The sequence below is a fragment of the Triticum aestivum genome, chromosome 1B (genome assembly GCF_018294505.1).
Source record: "Triticum aestivum cultivar Chinese Spring chromosome 1B, IWGSC CS RefSeq v2.1, whole genome shotgun sequence".
Classification (NCBI taxonomy): Eukaryota; Viridiplantae; Streptophyta; class Magnoliopsida; order Poales; family Poaceae; genus Triticum; species Triticum aestivum.
The window spans coordinates 53,145,028-53,167,590 of NC_057795.1; the positions used below are offsets into that span (position 1 = coordinate 53,145,028).

A 22,563-nucleotide genomic window follows, 5' to 3' on the forward strand; every position below is an offset into this window, starting at 1 on the left:
AGAGAAATCACACAAGCTACCATAGGGAGCATTCATTTCCTTTCCATACATTATTTTGCTCTCTTTATAGGTAGATGCATTAACGGTAAAGATGAAGCTTGTCACATGTGCGTTCTTGATCTTAGTGTCCTCAAGAGTGCGGTATTAGGTGATAAACAATATAACTTGGGGGCCATGGTTGCACGAAGGCTGCATCTTAATGGTACATGTGGAGATTTGTTTGGTGGGATTTATGCAACTCGTGTAGCTAATTATCTTGGGGTACCCATACATGAAAATTATAGGAAGTTGCCTCCTGCTTATCTAGATTATAGTGCCATGGTTAGCCATCAGTTTCTTGAGAGTAATGAATAGTTCCTTCATTACCGACTAATCTTTGACAGACAGCATACTGTCCATGTTGCTCTCCCTTCTCCCACTTTCTTTGACTTTCAGGCAAAAAGGAGATACTTTATAACCAGGGAGGAGGCAAACGAATATGAGAGGAGGATGGAGGCAGCTCGCCTCCAAGCTGCAGCTCTTGAGGCAGTAGCTGTTGCATCTCAGTATGACCCCAGTTACAACTTTGGATATCCGCCAGGCCAGCCGTGGCCATAGACCAACTTAGGCCAAAATACTAAGCTTGGGGGAGTACGTATTTCTCACCGACATTACATTCATGTTCACACACTCATTCTAGTTGTCGGTGCTCATACTTTTTCATTGTACTATCCATGCTAGTTTATTTTCTTTTCTAAGCCTTCTTCTAGTGTGTTTAAAAAAACTTAAGAAAAAAAACAAAAAAATTAGTTGTAGCTTTTAGCTAGTTTACTTTCCATGCCTGTAGTAGTAGTAATTAAAAGAAAACCCAAAAAGATTTCTCGTTCTTCTTTTGCTTGTTGGGAGCTTTCCCGTGTAAATAGTTTTATTTCTTTTCTTTTCTTTGGGGGTCGAGAGGAGAAGACCATGATGAAAATGTTGAGTGGCTCTCATTTGCATTATTATTGACTTAACAAAGAGCCCATATTACCTTGTATTCTCCTTTGTATTGAATGCTTGCAGATTCCAACTCAGTCCAATGCATGTACACTATTATTATTTTATACACCGTTTGGTCATGCAAGTGAAAGGCAATAATGACGATATATGATGGACTGATTGAGATGAGAGAAGCTGGTATGAACTCAACCTCTCTTGTTTTTTTAAATATGATTAGTTCATTGTTCCTGATTCAGCCAATTATGAATAAACATGTTTGCAATGACAATTAGAGATTATAGTTGCTTATGCCATGCTTAACCTTTTTATTTCATAGATTTCTTTGCCTCTTGCATATCTTCAGGACTGAGAAATAGAACACCTCTTTTCTTCGGAGTTGGCTTAGGAGTTGGTTCAGGAAGTGTTCAATTGTTTTCATTAGTCAACATATTATTCAATAGCAATTCAGCTTGATTAATAGTTCTTTCCCTGAAAACACAACCAACACAACTATCCAGGTGGTCTCTGGAAGCATCTGTTAGTCCATTATAAAAGATATCAAGTATTTCATTTTTCTTGAGAGGATGATTAGGCAAAGCATTAAGTAATCGGAGAAGCCTCCCCCGAGCTTGTGGGAGCTCTCTTCTTCAATTTGCACAAAATTATATATTTCCCTTAAAGCAGCTTGTTTCTTATGAGCGGAGAAATATTTAGCAGAGAAGTAATAAATCATATCCTAGGGACTACGCACACAACCAGGATCAAGAGAGTTAAACCATGTTTTTGCATCACCCTTTAATGAGAACGGAAATAATTTAAGGATATAGTAGTAACGAGTTTTCTCATCATTAGTGAATAGGGTGGTTATATCATTTAACTTAGTAAGATGTGCCACAACAATTTCAGATTCATAGCCATAAAAAGGATCAGATTCTACCAAAGTAATTATCTCAGGATCGATAGAGAAATCATAATCCTTATCAGTAACACAGATAGGTGAAGTAGCAAAAGCAGGGTCATATTTCATTCTAGCATTCAGAGACTTTTCTTTAAGCTTAGCTAATAATTTCTTAAGATCGGATCTATCATTGCAAGCAAGATAATCTCTAGCAGTTTCTTCATCCATAACATAACCCTCAGGCACAACAGGCAATTCATATCTAGGGGTAGAACCTTCATCATCACTTTCATCAATATTATCAGTTTCAATAATTTCATTCTCTCTAGCCCTAGCAAGTTGTTCATCAAGAAATTCACCTAGTGGCACAGTAGTATCAAGCATAGAAGTAGTTTCATCATAAGCATCACGCATAGCAGAAGTGGCATCATCAATAACATGCGACGTATCAGAATTAATAGCAGAAGCAGGTTTAGGTGTCGCAAGCTTACTCAAATTAGATGGTGAATCAAGTTCAGAGCTAGATGGCAGTTCCTTACCTTCCCCCGTAGTTGAGGGAAAAATCTTAGTTCTTTCGTCTTTCAAGTTCCTCATAGTGATCAGCAGATATAAATCCCAAGTGACTCAAAGAATAGAGTTATGCTCCCCGGCAACGGCGCCAGGAAATAGTCTTGATAACCCACAAGTATAAGGGATTGCAACAGTTTTTGAGGGTAGAGTATTCAACCCAACTTTATTGATTCGACACAAGGGGAGCCCAAGAATATTCTCAAGTATTAGCAGTTGAGTTGTCAATTCAACATCACCTTGATAACTTAATATCTGCAGCAAAGTATTTAGTAGCAAAGTAGTATGGAAGTAACAATAATAGTAGCAAAAGTAACAGTAGCAGTTTTGTAGTAATTATAACAGTGGCAACGGTAAAGTATCAATATGTGAAAATCTCGTAGGCATTGGATCAGTGATGGATAATTATGTCGAATGCGATTCCTCATGCAATAGTTATAACATAGGGTGACACAGGACTAGCTCCAGTTCATCAATGTAATGTAGGCATTTATTCCGAATATAGTCATACGTGCTTATGGAAAAGAACTTGCATGCCATCTTTTGTCCTACCCTCCCGTGGCAGCGGGGTCCTATTGAAAACTAAGGGATATTAAGGCCTCCTTTTAATAGAGTACCGGACCAAATCATTAACACATAGTGAATACATGAACTCCTCAAACTACGGTCATCACCGGTAAGTATCCCGATTATTGTCACTTCAGGGTTAACGGATCATAACACATAGTAGGTGACTATAGACTAGCAAGATAGGATCAAAAACTCATATATATTCATGAAAACATAATAGGTTCAGATCTGAAATCATGTCACTCGGGCCCTAGTAACAAGCATTAAGCATAGCAAAGTCATAGCAACATCAATCTCAGAACATAGTGGATACAAGGGATCAAACCCTAACAAAACTAACTCGATTACATGGTAAATCTCATCCAACCATCACCGTCTAGCAAGCCTACGATGGAATTACTCACGCACGACGATGAGCATCATGAAATTGGTGATGGAGGATGGTTGATGATGACGACGACGACGGATTACCCTCTCCGGAGCCCCGAACGGACTCCAGATCAACCCTCCCGAGAGAGATTAGGGCTTGGCGGCCGCTCCATGTCGTAAAACGCAATGAATCCTTCTCTCTGATTTTTTTCTCCCCGAACGTGAATATAGGGAGTTGGAGTTGAGGTCGGTGGAGCACTAGGGGGGCCACGAGGTAGGGGGCGCGCCCAGGGGGTAGGGCGCGCCCCTACCCTCATGGATAGGGAGTGGGCCCCCTGGCCTTGATTCTTTCACCAATATTTTTTATTAATTATGAAAATAACTTCCGGGAGTTTCAGGTCATTCCGAGAACTTTTATTTTTGCACAAAAATAACACCATGGCAGTTTTGTTAAAAACAGCGTCAGTCCGGGTTAGTTTCATTCAAATCATGCAATTTAGAGTCCAAAACAAGGGCAAAAGTGTTTGGAAAAGTGGATACGATGGAGACGTATCACACGCGAGTTTGGCAGCTTGGAATGACAGTCCGGAACTTGCAAAAACGTTTGGACAAGTTGTGCCAAAGATCGGTGGGGCGAGTCCCAACGGATGTCAGGACCGGATTTTCGGGGTATTAATTTCCTAGAAAATGGCCCTTGTGCTCACCAGCCCCAAGATTACTGTTAGCTGATGAGACACCAACTTGATATAGAAACTCCAAGCAAGATACATAATATGTAGTACAAGACCATTCTGGCCTATGAGTACAACACAAGGCTTCTAGTGGCCGATGGCGGAAGCGGTTTGTGGTTCATCAGCGTCTATGGGACTCCATTTCCCACAGGAACAGTTGACCTGATTAACTCCTATCTTCGTGAGGCTGCTATCTTCATTGCGTAGGTTCCGGGGCTGTCATCGCAACGCTCCTCTCCATGCAAGAAATCTGGCCAAGACAACAACCAGGGACAAGCCAGTGAGTACTTTTGAATGTACTCGCAAATATTATGAACACAGGTATAATATAACAAATGATAATAATGCTCTGAAATATTTCATAATCGTAACGTCAGTCACAAAATAAAAATCCATGATGCACGCAAGCAGGTCATGCCTATATAATATGAATATGCAGTAATGGAGTAGAAATAGAATGCACCTATCGGGTGTCTGAAGCGACGCCTCGAAAGGATAACACTTTAAAGCATGCCTCAGTCGGGCGTCTGAGCGACACCACATAGAGGGCTTATAATCTATTATCTATTATATATAAAAAGTGATTGACGGGTTAATGAGAAAAAAGATAAATAAACTAGAAATTACTAGAATAATTAAAAACATCTGGTCGTTGATTTGGTGGACCCATAACTTAAAACATATAACTAAAGGATTAGATCTATGACATCTCATGAAGGAAAAAACCTGAAAGAAAAGAAATTGCAGAGGCGTGGGGTTAAGTCTTCCCTTGCAAGACAAGGACTCTTAAAAAATGCTAGCGTGACGTGGGCTAATCTTTACCTAATAATAAAGCAGCTAGGGTTTCTGGTCGGACGTCGTCGATGTTTTGCAAAGAAGTCCCTGAAGTTTTTACTATTCAACCCGTAGTCCTCGGCATAAGTCAGCCCGGATCGGTATGGAGGAGAGAAAAGGAAAAAAAGCCCAGCTGCCCACACGACCTGCCTCCTCGATCCCATCTCGAGCCCTAGCCTGCCGCCACCTCCTGCCCCAGCTCGCCTCACCTCAAGCCGCCCTCCGCCGCCCCGCGCCGCCCGCCCCCGCCGCCGCCGCCACCTCCAGCCAGCCTCGCGTCGTGCCGCTCTCCACCACCGCCACACCCCGCGCCGTGTCCCCCCGCTGCGCTCGCAAAGGACCTCGAGGCCTGCTGCCCCGCCCGGCGCACCCACCTCGCTCAAGGTTGGGCGAGCGCAGAAGCAGAGTTCGGGACGACGGATCGGAATTCATTGACTGGTTCTCTCTTTCTCTCCTCTCCCCTGGATTCATGGAGGTGGTGGATCAATCTTGCCTTCGTGGCGGCGGCGGAACGAGCTCCGTGAGATCAGGTGGGCTTGCTTCTGGTAATCTCAGTTTTGTTAGTAGCAAGTGGTCAATTTAGTGTTCATTGTCAACAAAAAGAAGTAAATAATATCATGCCATAATTTAGTGTTGCTTCCTGGTCCTGGATAGATGATGTATTGTACTTCTGCATAAGCTAGGAAATCTACAAATTGATTATCTGCAGACTATTTGTTCATACTTCTCCAAGATCTGAATATATACCATCTTTGCTGATCGATTTTATTACTAACTAGCAGATTCCTCCTGGTGTTTGGAATGTTTTCGGCTGGTTTGATTTTCTAGCTACGTCCAAGCAGGGCACTGGATTGATTTCACCAATCAAAGCTAGCTGACTTACTAGCTACGTCCCAAGAAGGCCAATACAATATGTTGATCCATTTGGTTGTTGCGGCTGGAAAGTAACACATCTGGGGCTCAGGAGGTGCGTCATTCACACTAGATCGTACCCGGAGTTCTACTATTAGGTATGATTACACCTGGGAAGCTACCCTTCCTGGATAACTATTTTAGTATCTGTTTTTATTTACTGATGATGAGAACCAAATAAATTGGCTACTGTCATGTTCCTCCCTTAAAAAAAGATTCTGGTAGATGTGCTTCACAATAATAATGGTAATACGTAAAGGAGTTCTTGCTGCAACTTGGCGCATTTATATATGGTACCACTTACCTGCGTTACCAGTTTGCGTTAAGGATTTTGCTACTATCGCCAAGGTATCTACAGAATTACAAATATGATGCAACATGATTTTGCTAATGTCGGTTACAAATATGATGCAACATAATTTTGCTAATGTCGGTTACAAATATGATGCAACATAATTTACTTAGGCTTAAGTATATGAGCAAATAGTTGGAGAGCTACGAGCTAAAGAAATATCACACTCTATAATACAATTCTTGTCTAACTGAACCAAGTTCAGTTTTGAGTATAGAGAAATGTAATATAGCAACCATTTCAAGGCTGCATCTTATTTAAGAAAGTGATGAGATGAATGTAGGGCATGCTTATCGAATGTAAATGGACACAGTATTCAGCCCTTACAACAGGAGTATAGAAGCCTAGACCTTACTGATTCGATGATATGGTACGTGCAACAGAGGAACTTGATGCAACAGACCACCCTCCATTTACAAACCTTTCGATGCAGCATTAGAAATTGTGCCATATGTAATGGCAATGCATTTCTTCCGTTTTGGAAGTTATATTACGAATTTTAGTATGTCTTATAGTTTTTCAATAACCAATGTGTCGTGACAATACAAAAATGATCTTGCATATTAAAACACTAACAGGGTACCGGCTATAGATCAATACTTACCATGAATTTCTGCAATCCATACCTCTTTTAGATAGTAGCACAAAAGATGGGAGATGTTACAACAGAAGTACATGATAATGGCTGATCTGATATCTCAACAAGGTAATATGGCTGGTCCGAAAATTTTTGCGACCCTTAAACATGTCAGTGCATTGTCACGAACCTTCCTTGAAGATAGAGATATGCCAATGACCTTTATCCGATTCCTGAGTTTCAGAGGTAATGGGTGGAACAATTGTAGAGTTTGTTTTTCAGATAAAGAACAAAGGGCTAGATTGTCCTGAAAAAGTGATGGCCGCCAAACCTCCCAAAAATTAATCGGCCATTAATTTACGGGACTATTTTTCAGTCTAATTAGTGGAGACTTAGAGAGTGACAAAAATGTTTTTAAAAAACTAATATAAAAATATGAAATATTTAGTTATTCTCTATACCTGAGAAAGCAATAAAGAACTTTGTGTTAGGCAGTGCACTGCGGGAGTGTGTACTGTGACTATTACTGCACCGCCGAGGAAGGCTTGATCTTTCCCACAGGTCCACCTTCTTTGCCTTTCCATTCTTTGAACTGGATCAGTTTTGATATTCTAACATTGATGGAAAATCATTATCATCTGTAAAGCCACATTTCATTTTATGATTTTTAGCAGAGGCTGCATAGGCCTCCTGCATGAAGCCTGCGATTTGAGGCAGTTCTTTCCGCTCCACCTCATGCCCGTGCATTGTTGGTACGCGTATTTGAGCTCGTGTGTTTCTGCAAGCGCAAACTAGATACCGAAATCAAGGGATTTGATTGGTATGTGATGGAAAAAAGGAGAGGAATAGCAGCAGGCAATAGAAGGATTTTTGAATAGATACCTTTTTCTCTGTAGAATTTGTAACTGTGATCCGATAGTTAATAACTGAAGCCTTGTGCGTGTCTTCTTCTTAAGTTTTGCACAAGCAGCAGCGCTAAAATTTACCATGTTTTGTTTTCATTACCCCGCGCTAAAGTGTATATGTATGCTGACCAATGACCATAAACTATACATGATTGGGCAAAGAATCACTCTGGTGACCCAGAGATAGATGAAGCTTTAAAGAAGGGAGAAGATGCTGGGGCTTGCCTTGGTTAGCAGCAATAACCATTTCATTTTTGTGTTTATCAGCATAAGCTAATATCTGGAAGCCGGGCTTCTTTACTCTGTAGTCCTGCAATTTTTCATGTTCCTGGTGTCACTTTCCCAGTACTCTCCTGTAGCAGTGTTTTGTGCTAAAAAGTGAAAATTTCAACGTTTTGCAGTCACTACCAGCAAGTAATAGCACTGACTATTATTTTAAATAGAATATGAAATTGAGCTTTCAGCTGCATCTTTTAGCATCCTAGCGCTCTCATCAACTTCAGAGTTACCACTGGTGTCACTTTTTTCAAGAAATCTAGAAAGAAGCAAGGATTCTCAAGTAAGACAAGTCTGCTTACAAAAATTTGCCTACTGGAAAGTAGATAAGAGACTCATGAAGTAAGAAGACATGCCTACATATCATACATAGCAGGCTTCTGACTTCTCTGATTCTTCAAGCCTTGAGGCTGTGAAACATCTATGCTGACCTTCATTTGATTAGGTACATTCAGATTCAGTTTGTTTATTACTTTATGGATGCTTCTCTTCTCATTATAGTGCTGGGCAATTTGATGAGAAATTATCTTCTATTTGATGGTCCAGGTTCAGCGTTCACTGCTATGAAAGAAGAAGGCATAGATTTGCCTTGTAGAATTGCCATGGCAGTGAGAACGGATAAATATCTACAACAGGCAATACATTATTTTGAAGCTACATGGAAAGCAAAGTAAGCACATGGATCCCTCCTTTCATATTCTGATGGTATGTCGCCATAAGTATGGTCCATTTTGGAAGCCACGATGTGCCAACAGCTCAGCATAGAACTGGTCAACATACTGTGCGAATGCTGCTGCTATGTGAAAATTGTTGTTGTGCTACCAAAAGAAATCGTTCCACACCATGATTTTGAAGTTTTTGCAAGTTCCAAGTGTTATGATGTTATTTTAATAATGAGAGTGATTTTAAATTGCGTGGGATTTGGCCGCAATCACTCGCGATTTTCACGCAGTACAAAATCACAAGAGATTGCGGTAGATCGCGCCGACTTAGGCTACAATTTCACTGCAAATTTGGTTGCCCTGCAATTTTAATCAGTGATCATGAGTAACAGTACTAAATTTTCAACTGATCTGAAGAGGCGTATGTTTCATCATTGTTATCATTCTTTCTTACCGAGTGCTTGTTCATTTGTTTTTTAATTATATTGATGCTACTTTGCTTGTGTCAAAAGATTCATATAATTTCTGTTTTCCATATTGATAAACAACTCCCTTGACAAGCACAACTATAGTATGCTACCCACTATGTTGTTTACTTGTTTTGCTATTCAGTACATGTGAGATTCAAGGAAGGCCCGGAACGGGCTGAGCTACTGCCCGAAATAGAAGAGGACGACTAGAGTAGATGAGCCTAATTCCAATCCAAACAATTGATGAGGGAGTCTAGTTATTTTTCCATTCTTGATTCTTTCAATTGCACTTTCTTCATTGGAGGGTTGCTTGGAAAGTGCGATAGTTACGGCGCTTGGAGTATACAGATTGAATTCTTCCTCCTTATATAGGTCTTTCTAGGTGAGGCGGAAAAAAGGTGTAGAGAAAATTTATTGATTTAACTTCTACGCTGGTTGTATCTCGTTCGTGGGAAGATCAGAAATTGATTGAGCATCATGTGTCACCTTATTTGAACTCCGTGTTGCCAGATCTTTTTCACCTGAAGCGTGATCATCTGTGAAGTACGCCACAAATTATGAAAACATCAGGCCATTTGAAAGTGGGGGTTAAACATCCCTGGAGTTCTTCTCCTTAAATCTTACTGCAACCCTTTTAATCACATTTCCTATTGTGTAGTTGGTGACGACGATGAATTGTTATCCACTTGAGAAATAAAGATTAAATCGATGATGCTCTCAAAAGTAAAATGACTTTCTGAGCTGGATAGTGACATTGTGAGCACCAATATAAAACTTATAAACCTTTTTCCATGTTTGTTATAATGATCTTTTCATTTTCCTTTGTATATTAAACTTGAGAATATTATTCCATATTACTTCAACCATTCCTTTTTATGTGTTTGCAGTATGACTGTATGGTTCCCACTCAAAGTACAGGCCCAACAAACTTTTTTGAAGTAGGAGTCTAAAACTACAAATCCATCTATTCCTAGAATGGAGCTGGTTGGAGTTGAGCCTACAATTGAGTGGGTAGTTTGGTGGCACCGACATCCAGCTGAAAGTTAGGAGGGTTAGTAAAGCAAATTTGTTCATGAGGAAATGTGTCAGCAAAACATTGAGTCAAAGTGCAAGTCAAATGCTCTTAACAAATTTTTTGTCGCTTTTCCTTAATTACAATTCTTATTTTTTTTAGTTGGCATTGATATACAACAGAAAATCCGGTGGCTTTTTTGCCCTCTCATCAACCATTGTATTTTTGAATTGTATCAGTCTATGTAAAAGAATTCAGTACCTTATGTTTTGTATATTTGGAAATGTCTAAAGGCGTGGTGTTACATATAATTGTATGCTATGCTTGCCTATGCCTTTTCCCGTAGCCTTAGTATGATCATCGTTTTCTCTTTCATATCCTTAATCTTAAATTTAAAAATATGAACCATTGCCTTGTGCTAAAATTTACCATTTATTATTTTATTTATTTTTAGGCAATAGTTCTTCCAGAAAAAAATGTAAATTTCGTGTAACAAGTTAAAATAGAATCTTCTCTGTTGCAGTTGGGAACATGTCACATGACTACTGAGCTGGCATTATTTGCAAATTCTATTAGTTGGCAATGTTGATGTGTATCTTTGACACCATTCAATTTGAACTACCAAATAATAGAAGTTGTTCGATTGGTAAAATATTTTTGGGTTTCTAAGCACATGCTTATTTATTTTGTATTCACGGTAACGCATGGTCTTCTATGCTTTTACAAAATTTCAACCACTAGAAAACCACTAAAATTGTATGCCCCGTTGCAACGCACGGGCTCTTGTGCTAGTGCCTTTTTACGTGTATGCATATGCATTCTTCTCTTGGTATATGGATGCATGCAAAAAAGTACACAGCAGGCCGGCCGGCCAGGCGTGAGTGTCTATATGCACATATTAAGGACACTGAGGTGTTCTCAAAAAAAAAAAATTTAAGGACACTGAGTTTCATACTTGTATCATGTGTGGATCCAACCATTAAGGAGCTAGATCTGAGATATAATTTTTTTTTCTAGATCTCATCCGTACATGGACAAGAATCTATAGCTCCATATGTTGGACGAGTTGGACGCTCGTAGTCGTACATGGATGAAACAATCCACCCATGCGCATGTTTAGTATTCGAGGAGCTAAATCTGAGATATAAATATTCTGTCCGGTGCTCATCCATACATGGACGAGAATCTATACCACCATATGCTGGATAAGTTTACACACATGGCTCCATACCCATTTGTGATCAAGTATGATGCACACACACAACTCTACTGTAAACTTGTCTCATGCGTACAATTAAGAGTTAGGTAGTAGACATGTACTTGACATGTCTTTTGTCTATTGCTCCTTCTATTAATGGATTATATAACAAAAATAGATTTTTATGGACGTGAACTATGTGAAGCAAGAGCTGTGTATCAATTATAGATATGTTTTATTTTCCAAGAAAAAATTAATCTGGAACCATGCAAGGAATACATGATGTGTTGTACAAATTTTTAGTTGTATGAAGTATAAAAATGAATGAAACTCACATATTTTTTCCTCGACATGATATATTTCTAAGCAAATTGGCCCAAGTGTACTAGCGAAGTGGAGGAAACAACCAGTATACTGGACATTCTCAAGCCCGAACTGGTATATTTGAAATTTACGAGAATAAACATGTTTGTAAAAAAAAAACATTTCCCAAAACTTTAATAGATTTCTTTCGCAAGTAGTAGACAAATATCGGCTAATTGTTTCAAATATATCTATTTTCATGTGTGTACCTTACACACACGCGCACGCACGCACACAGCAGCAGCCGAATAAAACACAACCATCACATAGCGCGAAGCATTACGGCTTGCATGGCCATCAACATGGCGCGCACAAGGGATTGTGTGGCTGAGCATACGGTGGGGGTGCTGGTCACGCCATATGATCGGCGAGCACATGTTCAGGGCGGTAAGTTTCCCTCTTTTTTATACTACAGTACCATATGAAATCATGTGATTGAGAAATAAAAAGCAAATTTACAATATAAATAGCTTATTGCTTTGATAACTTGGCATTTTTATATTGCGTATTTGTGTGGAATCTAAAATATTTGGTTAACCAGATTTAAAATTTTACAATATTGATTTAAAAGTAGTTTTTTGTACAGTTTTTCATCAGAAGTTTATAGATATTTCCCATCAGCAAATTCAGATCTCAGAAACAAATATATCATATTATTACATCCCATGTGTCAATCACATTTTAGCCTAAAATGATCACATCCAATTGATCCAATTTTGTGTTTGATGCATCTTTAGATTAATTACGAAACCATTTACCCTTTTCTAGGATGATCTTATCGCTTATGTTAACAACACACTATTGCGAGGTAATATTTTATAACAAAATTCAGACAATAATGTTCTTTTACACTTCTCAATTGGAATCTTTTAGATTTCATGCCCTACCTTGGAGATCTCAGTTTCCAATGAAATACTTATATATGGCAAGTTTGAGTCACGTACTAGGCCATAGTACTAACAACTAGTTCACTTGCAAATATATTTTTACACGAAATAATGATCCACTTGTCCCTTCATATTTTCCCTTCTAAACTTTGATGAGAGCGTCTAACCAACATCATCCAATTTTCCTCATGGGAAATGCATGTTGTCTTCATATTACAATCATTGTTGTACATTGTGATATTAATTAATATAATATCCTAGACCTTTAACTCTACCCTCCTTATCTGAGCAAATCTCCGTAAATCCTTACATGCATTCTTGACTTGGTAATTAAGTTGCAGTCTGTATATAATGCATGAGCTAGCAACAAGGCAGAGGTGGCGAACAGCCGATTTAGAGATCACCGATTCCGAGGTCCGTTTTAAGGCAGTTGGGACACGGGCCAAGCTCGCGGTGGAGCAGCACCTTGAGCTCCAAAAATGCTAAACGCACGGGCTCGTTACGGGGGTATTAGGGGCCCTTCCTTCTATTCTATTCAACTCCCCCCAATTTTCAGGTGGGTGGGGCCCCTCCTCTTTTAATATAAAGCAAACCAGGAGCAAGATAAATATGCTAAAAAATTCCACGTTAATTAGTAAATACTGGCTGTGAATCTGGTAAATCCTTCAACATAAAATTTTGTGACCTTAGATCTGTGTAACATATAATACAGTGGGCCTCTAGCAACTTCACGTGACACATGAAGATATGTACCATATGTTTGAAAAATATCTTTGGTGATCCTCAAAAAGAATCTTTGGTAAGAAAACAAAACAACAACGTAAAAAAGCATGGTGCATCCATGGGAGAAGAAAAATAGCGTGAATCTTTGGCAGAAGAAAAAAACAACGCCATCCTTATATGTATAACATGGTGGGTCTCACCCTAAAAAGAACATGGAGGGTCTCAAACGATTTATCGTGACAGATATACATGTACATGGGTTTAGAAAAGCATCTTCCAAAAAAAAAAATAGCATTTTTTTAGAAAAGGAGGACGACCCCCGGCCTCTGCATCTGGACGATGCATAGGCCACTTTATTAATTATTAACACAAGACCGTACAGAGTCATACAATAATAAGTCTAAAGCCACCAAACTAAGCAACAACTGTCGCTATCCCTATCCAGTTGATGTAGGGGCGCTGAAAGTCTGGGCCTCATACCAAACAGACCACGCAGCCAAACCTAACCATCTAAAGACTTGAGGTCCCACCCAGGACGCCTGCCGGGTATGGGCACCCTCCAGTCCGGCGTGCTTCTCAATCAGGACCCCTGCCGGGTACGAGGCCGCCGTAGCCACCTGTCACGAACCCATCTTCAGAGCTGTACTGCTACATCAACCTTGGCCGGTCCAACTGCCGCCGACGCCACCATGACGCCAGGCAGCGTCACCCTCCTGCGCGAGTCCATCTCCGCTCATCAGCCGCCGAGTCTCCACTGTGCCACGCCGCCGAGATCCGTCGTCATCAATGGAGCAGATGAAACACCGCTCCTCCTCTTGTCCCCTCCAACCAGCACTCGCTCCAAAACGAAGCCCCCAGGAGGGAGAACGGTACCGAAAGCACCGTCATCGTCCGATCCGGTAGACCCAGATCTAGGGTTTCCCCCGGAACTTCCCGATCAGGTTGATGAGACCTGCAACAACGATGCCTCCAGAAGGAAACGACGTCTGAGACGCCGCCATCGTCCGCCAAGACCGCAGTCTGGCGCGATTTTCACCGGAAGCCACGTCTTCCCGATCTCGTGGCTGGCTGGAACCGAGCGGAACCTCGCCACAAAGACGTATGTTGCCGTCGGTACTCCGGCGGAGATCCGGCATCTCCTCACCGGTCCCTCCACGCGCCGCCGGTCGGCGAAAGGCCTCCCCGCGACGGATCCAACCGGGGCGTTGGATCCGCAGTAGCCGTCGTCACCATCACGAGCAGGACAACCCATCTCGCCGGATGGGGCGCTGCCACCGCCGCCGTCCATGCAGGGCCGCCACTCCGACGTGACCCGGCGATGGTGCTCCGGCCCCCGCCGCTCCGCCCGGATTCTCCGTCCAAGCCGCCGCCATTGGTTCTCATGAGAGGGGCCGCCCCCGCCGCCTCAGATGCGATCTGCCGCAACCACCCGCCCAGGAGCTTTGACACCGGGCCCGCCGCCACCGTGGCCCACGCCGGTGGCAGCGGCGGCAGGAGGGGGTGGGAGGGAGGGGCTGGCGGCGCTAGGGTTGGGGCCCCTGGCGCCGCCCGGGGGGAGGCGACGCGAGGGGGTGCGAGGGTGTTTGGTTCTCCCTTTTAAAATGGGGAGATTTTCATTTCCCGGCCTCTGCACCAACTAAGGATGCATACGACCATTTTAGTATGAGTACCAAGATAAACATGGTCCTCAGAATTTTTTAAATGAGTATCAAGATATTTCTTGATGAGTGGTTCCACCACACATCAAGCTTGATTCTCAATAAACGGGGGAAAACCCCTGTGCATCACCTGTCAATTTTGAGAATTGAACTCGGGTCGTTGGGTTGCACAATCACATACCCAACCACTGAGCCAAGGCTCTCTCTGCAATTCTAAAAGAAACCCGGTTCTTCGGTGGTCAAAAACAAATTGGACTCTTCCCTACAAGAAGATTTAACGTGTTGTATCCCGCGGCAGGCGGGATCAGCAATTTACAAATCTTCTTAAGATTTAACGTGTTGTACTAGGAAAGAAGGGGTGTCAGGTTACATGAAAAGAAAATACACACGCACGTTCATCCATCTGCGAAATACAAACAATGAACAACATATACGTACACACCTCACTAACTCATACATGATCGTGCTGACATGCTTATATATAATCGTACCCCCAATTAATATTTGTGACCGATGATTTATAACATTCGATTTTTTTCAGTATCTTCAATGCACTAACTTAATATTAGTGGTGGATAAATTTATACTATTTGAAATTCAATTGATTGTATATCGCACAAAGAAAAAGAAATCCAATTTATTGATCAAATATCCACATTGTATAAACTTTAATTAGACATATTATTTTGCTGCGACACAACCCTATATTCCCAATTATGATTATATGTTAACAAAATAACTCAATGGCTCGATACAAAGGAAAAATCACCTGGGTTGTGTTCCAAGCTTTACCTGTACGTACTATATCAGGTAAATGGCTACAAGTCACATGAAGTAATCAACACTCTAGGTCATGGTCGGAGGTTTACTAATGCATACTCATAAATATCATGTAGACCACTAAGTGTCACATGAACTAATCAACTGTTAGCTCAGTATCTAAACATAGTTATGCATAACTGAAAATTAGTGCCAATAGTCTTCAACTGAAATAGATATTGATTGCACAACCATCCATATTAATTAATATAATATCCTAGACCTTTAACTCTACCCTCCTTATCTGAGCAAATCTCCGTAAATCCTTACATGCATTCTTGACTTGGTAATTAAGTTGTAGTCTGTATATAATGCATGAGCTAGCAAAAAATAGTAGGATATAGATAATATAATAACAAAGATTCAACTATTATAATTCTAAGTTTACATACAATTTGCATACCTATATTTGTGTATGGACACAGTTAAACAAAAACAATGGTGTATGAATAACTTTATATATCCCTTCTTCATTGCTAGCAGTTTTGGTAAACTATATAATGGCCAATATTTTTCCCTGCTCTTACATATCCTAATCTAGCATTAAATATGCTTCCCCTCTTGCTTATCCAATAGTGTGAAATCTGGTCCTATGTTTAGTTCTTTAAAAAGAGGGGTATTGAATGTTTTTGTTATTATCTTCAATTGTTGAGCAACCCTCAAAAATATGTTATGGTATCTGTTTTATAGATGATGTTGTGTACATTATGTACTTGAGTGTTACATATGATTAATGAGTTTAGCATTCCTCCTCATTAAATTTTAGGTATTGCTTATTCTCCTACCTTTATTATTTGTATCATGTGTGTGTTCTGTATTCTTTCAATTACGAGACCCATAAGTTATTTGAAGAGGCGGTAATCCAGTATTTTATTCTCTTCTTTTTTAAAATGTTGAGAAAAGGATGGAAAAAGTGTACAAGCATTGTTTTTTCAGAGAGATGATGTCATATAGACAGGACACTTGGGATTTATGATATTAAAACGGTTATTGAGACCGATCAACATATTTGATTTATTGTGGATTCTCCTTTGTTTCTCATTTCTATTGTGTGCCATTTTTCTTGTGATGCAGCCAATTTAGTCATGGTCGCATTGACAGATTATGCAATCAGAAATGAACAATTATATGTCTAGAAATTATTATATTCTCCATAATTGCACCGGTTTATTGTGGATCAAAATAATACTGGTACCTATGCCAAATACCAAGACCAAAAATATCTTAATTCTTTTAAAATGTGAACATCATTATTATGTTTCAATTTAAAGAACAGATAACTTGAGGAATAAAATGCTATTCCGCACACGGTAAATGATAAATGGATAGAATATATATTAATAAAAAGCATTACTAAAACAGAACATAGTTCACAGAAGTCCTAACTTTGAAAATTTCATCACAATTTGTTCCAAATGTTTTACTAGACAAATCAGATAATATGTTCTTAAATGGTTAGTCCACAATAATAATGTTCGTGTATTTGATGTTCCCACGGATTGGATGACAGAAGCTGTTGCTAGGGTGCTGATGAAGAATATTGGCAAGATTAGAGAGGTGGACATCAAGAAATCTAGTGTAGATAACATGGGTGCATATATGCGTATCCGTGTTGAGCTGCCGGTATATAGAGCCATACCAGTCAAAGCAGCTATGAACACTAGGATCCAGGAGAAGGTGCAGCGGGTGGAGTTTGCTGTCAAGTACGAGAGATTACCTCACTTGTGCTTCTTTTGTGGATTCCTGGGACACGCAGAGGATGATTGTGGTAGGAAGAGCAGAGGGGAGCAGTCCCCTGGCATATATAGCAGTAAGCTTCGATGCTCGCCACCGCGCAATGTCTTCCAAAAGACAGGTGTTCTGAGGGCGAAGGAAAAAACCTTGGTCTTTAGGGAATTATTCTCGGCGGCAAGTGGTAACTTGAGCACTTCGCGCAATTTGAGGGGGAGTCGGGGATCAAAGAATTCCCAGAGTCAACGAAAGAATACAGTGCACGAACCTGAGATGCAGACTACAGAGAATCGGGCGAATGACTTGTACCTCGCAGAGAAACTTGCTGATCTCAAAGGTGTCACGTCTGTACAGGCAGCAACTACAGCACAATCAAAGGTGATAAACCAGCAGAGTATGGGGGCTAGTCCCAGCTTCACCAAGGACCCCGAGGGTCGCTGCCTGACTGATCCGAAGAGTTCTGATATGCTACCCATGTTCAAGACGCTGGAGGCAGATGCCACGGAGGCCAACATGGAGGATTCAGAGGAGGGAAATTCTGCACTGGGAAAGAGAGTTGCAGGTGCACAGCAAACCTTTGGTACTTCAAGGACTGATGAAAGTTTAGCTCTTATTCCCTTTGTCAGGCAGACTGAGCAGGAGGTGCAGCAAGGTACAGGAACGCCAAAGAAACAGAAGCTGGACAGTGCGGAGAGGTCGACGCAGGATGCCGACATGGGAGATGGAATAGAGGAGGGCATGCAAATTGAGGCAACCAGCCCAGGGGCCGCAGGTAAACTGACGGGGACACGTGATGTGCCCCGTCAGGAGCAATGAATTGCTTAGCTTGGAACTGTCGGGGGGTGGCCAATGACCCGACAGTTCGAGATTTGGTTGGCTTGGTCAAATTGGCCAATGCCAAGTTGGTGTTCTTGTGTGAACGCGTCAAAAAGCAAATAAAGTTCGTCGTCTTCGTGGTAGACTAGGCTTAGGAGGTTTTGCTGGGTGTGATAGTAATGGTCTTAGTGGTGGTTTGGCACTTTTTTGGTGTGATCAGATTCATGTTGAAATTAAAGAAATAAAAGAGAGGTATATTGATGCTTATATCCGTTTGTCTGATGATGCCCCTCTATGGCGTCTGACTTGTGTGTATGGTGAACCGCGGGTTGAGAACCGGCATCTCATGTGGACTGCGCTGCAAGACCTGAAAGCGCAATCCAATCTGCCATGGTGTGTCTTGGGGGACTTCAACGAGGCCATGTGGTCTTTTGAACATTTCTCTGCTACTAGGAGAAGTGAAGCGCAGATGTTGGCTTTCCGGGAGGTATTTGAGGTATGTGAGCTGATTGATCTGGGCTTCTCTGGATTGGCCTACACATATGACAATAAAAGGCAGGGAAACAGGAATGTTAAGGTCCGGCTAGACCGTGCGGTTGCAGATAACAGTTGGCGTGACATATTTTCTGATGCTCGGGTGGTACATCAAGTGAGTCCATGTTCAGATCACTGCCCTTTTGTCCTGCAATGTGAGAAGGAAGAAGAACCCCGTCAACCCCGACAAAAACAGTACGAAGTCATGTGGGAGCGAGAATCGAGCCTTCTGGAACGTGTACAACAAGCATGGTCTAGGGCTGGTGCGAAACACAATCTGGGTGACATTCGGTGCGGGCTGAGCGCCCTCATGGCGGAGCTTCAAGTTTGGAGTAAAAAAGCTTTTGGTAGTGTGACGAGGGAACTAGAAAAATCCAGAACACGGTTGGAGGAACTTATGGAGATGAATGCAGACAGGAGGGAGATACGGCGGGTCGAGGATCATATGAATGAGCTGCTTTATCGTGAGGAACTCATGTGGCTGCAGCGCTCCCGTATTGACTGGCTTAAAGATGGTGATAGAAACACCAATTTTTTCCATCGGAAGGCGGTTTGGCGAGCAAGGAAAAACAAAGTCCGGCGCCTAGTTGATGACTCAGGGGTAAGTCAAACTGATCATGCAACCATGGGTAATATGGTTACCTCATACTTCCAAAATTTATTTACTAGAGATGAACAACTTGATCCCTCGCCGGTCTTAAATCTTTTTGAGACTAGAGTTACAGCAGCCATGAATGACAAGTTGTGTGCACCCTTCACGGAGAAGGAAATATCGGATAGTCTTTTCCAGATTGGACCGCTCAAGGCACCTGGTAAAGATGGATTCCCAGCTCGTTTTTTTCAGCGTAACTGAGCAGTGTTAAAAGTGGAAATTGTCAAGGCAGTGCAGGAGTTCTTCATGACAGGTCAAATGCCTCCTGGGGTCAATGATACGGTAATAGTACTTATACCCAAAGTTAAAGAACCCATTAGGCTAACGGATTTTAGACCGATTAGCTTATGCAATGTCATTTATAAGATTGTTGCCAAGTGTCTGGTGAATAGACTGCGACCTATCCTCGATGGTATTGTGTCTCCAGAACAGAGCGCGTTTGTCCCGGGGAGGCTAATTACTGATAATGCTTTATTGGCATTTGAATGTCTTCATTATATGCAACATGAGCAGAACCAGGGAAGAAATTATTGTGCATATAAATTAGACCTGTCAAAGGCATATGACCGTGTGGATTGGGGTTTCTTGAGACAAGCGATGCAAAAGATGGGCTTCGCTCACCAATGGGTACAGTGGATTATGACATGTGTTACCTCGGTGAGATATTCAGTGAAATTTAATGGAGCTATCTTGGAATTCGTTTGTACCGTCGCGTGGGCTTCGGCAAGGTGACCCATTATCCCCATTTTTATTTCTATTCGTGGCTGATGGTCTTTCTGCGCTTTTGAGACAGGGCATGGAGATGAATATTATTGACCCGGTAAAAGTGTGCACCAATACTCCTGGTATATCCCATCTCCTATTTGCGGATGACACACTACTGTTTTTTAAAGCAAACCATGACCAGGCCACACACATAAAGGAGGTCATAGATAAATATGCTAGTGCAACCGGCCAACTTGTGAATCCTCAAAAATGCTCCATTAAGTTTGGTACTTGTTGTGTAGAGGAGGATAAGCAAGATGTACGTCAGGTATTACAAATCCAAGGTGAGGACTTTGAAGAAAAATATTTGGGGCTCCCAACCCCGGATGGACGCATGCATAAGGGCAGATTCCAGAACCTACATGAAAGATTAATGAAGAGAATTTTGCTTTGGGGGGATTCACTCTCTCAGGCAGGAAAGGAGATGATGATAAAATCTGTTGGTCAGGCCTTACCTACATACATAATGGGTGTTTTTAAACTGCCATTTTCAGTATGTGATGACCTCACAAACCTTGTAAGAAATTTCTGGTGGGGAAAAAGGCAAGGAAAAAGGAAGGCTCATTGGATTGCTTGGGACAAGATGATAGAACCTAAATGTAGAGGAGGGTTGGGATTCCGTGATTTCCGCCTCTTCAACCAAGCCCTGCTCGCAAGACAAGCTTGGCGCCTCCTGATAAAGCCGGACTCGCTATGCGCGAGAGTTTTAAAAGCTAAATATTACCCTAATGGTTCTCTAGTGGATACTGTTTTTGCAGGTAATGCGTCATCAACGTGGCATGCTATCCATCATGGACTAGACCTTCTCAAGAAGGGCTTGGTCTGGCGCATAGGCAATGGTGAGAGCGTCAGGATCTGGCGCGATCCATGGCTGCCACGGCCACCATCTTACCAGGTCATCACCAACCATGCAACTTGCCGACTCCGACGAGTTTCAGAGCTCCTGGATGACCAGGGGCGCTGGGACGAGGGGCTGATCCGTACTTACTTCATGTCGCTAGATGCTGAAGAGATATTGAAGATCAAACCGTCCCCACGGCAGCTAGAGGATATAATCGCATGGGCACCGGATTCCCGCGGAAATTTCAGCGTGCGCAGCGCATACAAGCTCGCCCTTGATGAAAAAAATCGCACTTCTACGTGCGCCACGAGCAGGGCACCGGATGGCACCAGAGCCGTCTGGGACACAGTATGGGGGTGCTCTGCTCCCCCAAAGGTACGAGTACTGGCCTGGAGGGTTGTGAAAAATGCTCTAGCTACCATGGCAAATTTGGTAAAGAGAAATATAGTTGAAACTGATATTTTTATGTGGGGTGGAACGTGAGGACACATACCACATTTTCTGCAGATGTCCGAGGGCCCGTGACCTATGGCATGCCATGGAGGAGACTTGGAGAATGCCTAGCCTGGATACTGTGTGTAACACGGGGCCGGAATGGCTTTTGCATCTCCTGGAACGCTGCAGCGAGGACGAACGCCTACCTGTGCTCATGACAGTTTGGCGTACATGGCATGTCCACAACGAGATAACTCACCACAAGCCGGCGCCTCCAACTGAAGCTTCTCGACGCTTCCTGTCGAGCTATATTGATTCTTTGTTGTGCATCCAACAACATCCAAACGCAGATGTCTCGAAAGGGAAGATGGTCGTCAGTTATAATTATATGCTCAAGCAGAATTTAGGCCGTGCTTCTCCTGCTGAGAACCCCCGGCCTCCGGAGAGATGGGCGAAACCTCCTGATGGCTGGTGTAAATTAAATGTCGCTGGTGCATTTGTTGAAGCTGAAGGTTCTGGAGCTGCTGGCACTAGTGCAGAACCGGGCTTTAGTGCCGGTTCGTGACGGCCTTTAGTGCCGGTTGGCGAACCGGCACTAAAGAGTGGAGACTAAAGGCCCCCCTCCCCTTTAGTACCGGTTCGTCACGAACCGGCGCTAAAGTGCAAACACGTGGCACGAGCCAGGCCCGTGTGCGTGTAGGACATTAGTACCGGTTGATAACACCAACCGGTACTAAATGTTTGGATGTTTTTTTTAATTTTTGCTCTAATTTTGTGTTTTCAATTTGGCTTTATTTTCAATTTAATTCTTTTTTGTTTGCTGGTATTCACGATACTACAAATTGTACACGTTATGCACATATATTAAATAGATTTTCTCGTACGTAGAACCGCATATATATATATATATATATATATATATATATCATCGAATGTCTCACAACCAACACCATTAATTAACTATTCACACACACACATGTATATACATATACAATTTCTTCTACATGTTGCCTTGGTGCCTTCGGAGCACGATGACAAGTGGTTCATAG

At 41.9% G+C, this 22,563-nt stretch overlaps 1 long non-coding RNA gene across 2 annotated transcripts; it reads left to right on the forward strand.

The window, feature by feature from the left end:
* The first annotated feature begins 5,075 nt into the window (after positions 1–5,075).
* LOC123106232 (uncharacterized) lies at positions 5,076–10,384 on the forward strand. Of its 2 annotated transcripts, XR_006451245.1 has the most exons (5): positions 5,076–5,456; positions 5,709–5,936; positions 8,204–8,393; positions 8,495–8,618; positions 9,968–10,384. It is a non-coding gene; the product is annotated as an uncharacterized lncRNA (long non-coding RNA). The 2 variants fall into 2 exon arrangements; XR_006451244.1 differs by having other exon boundaries at positions 5,709–8,393.
* The last annotated feature ends 12,179 nt before the right edge of the window (positions 10,385–22,563 follow it).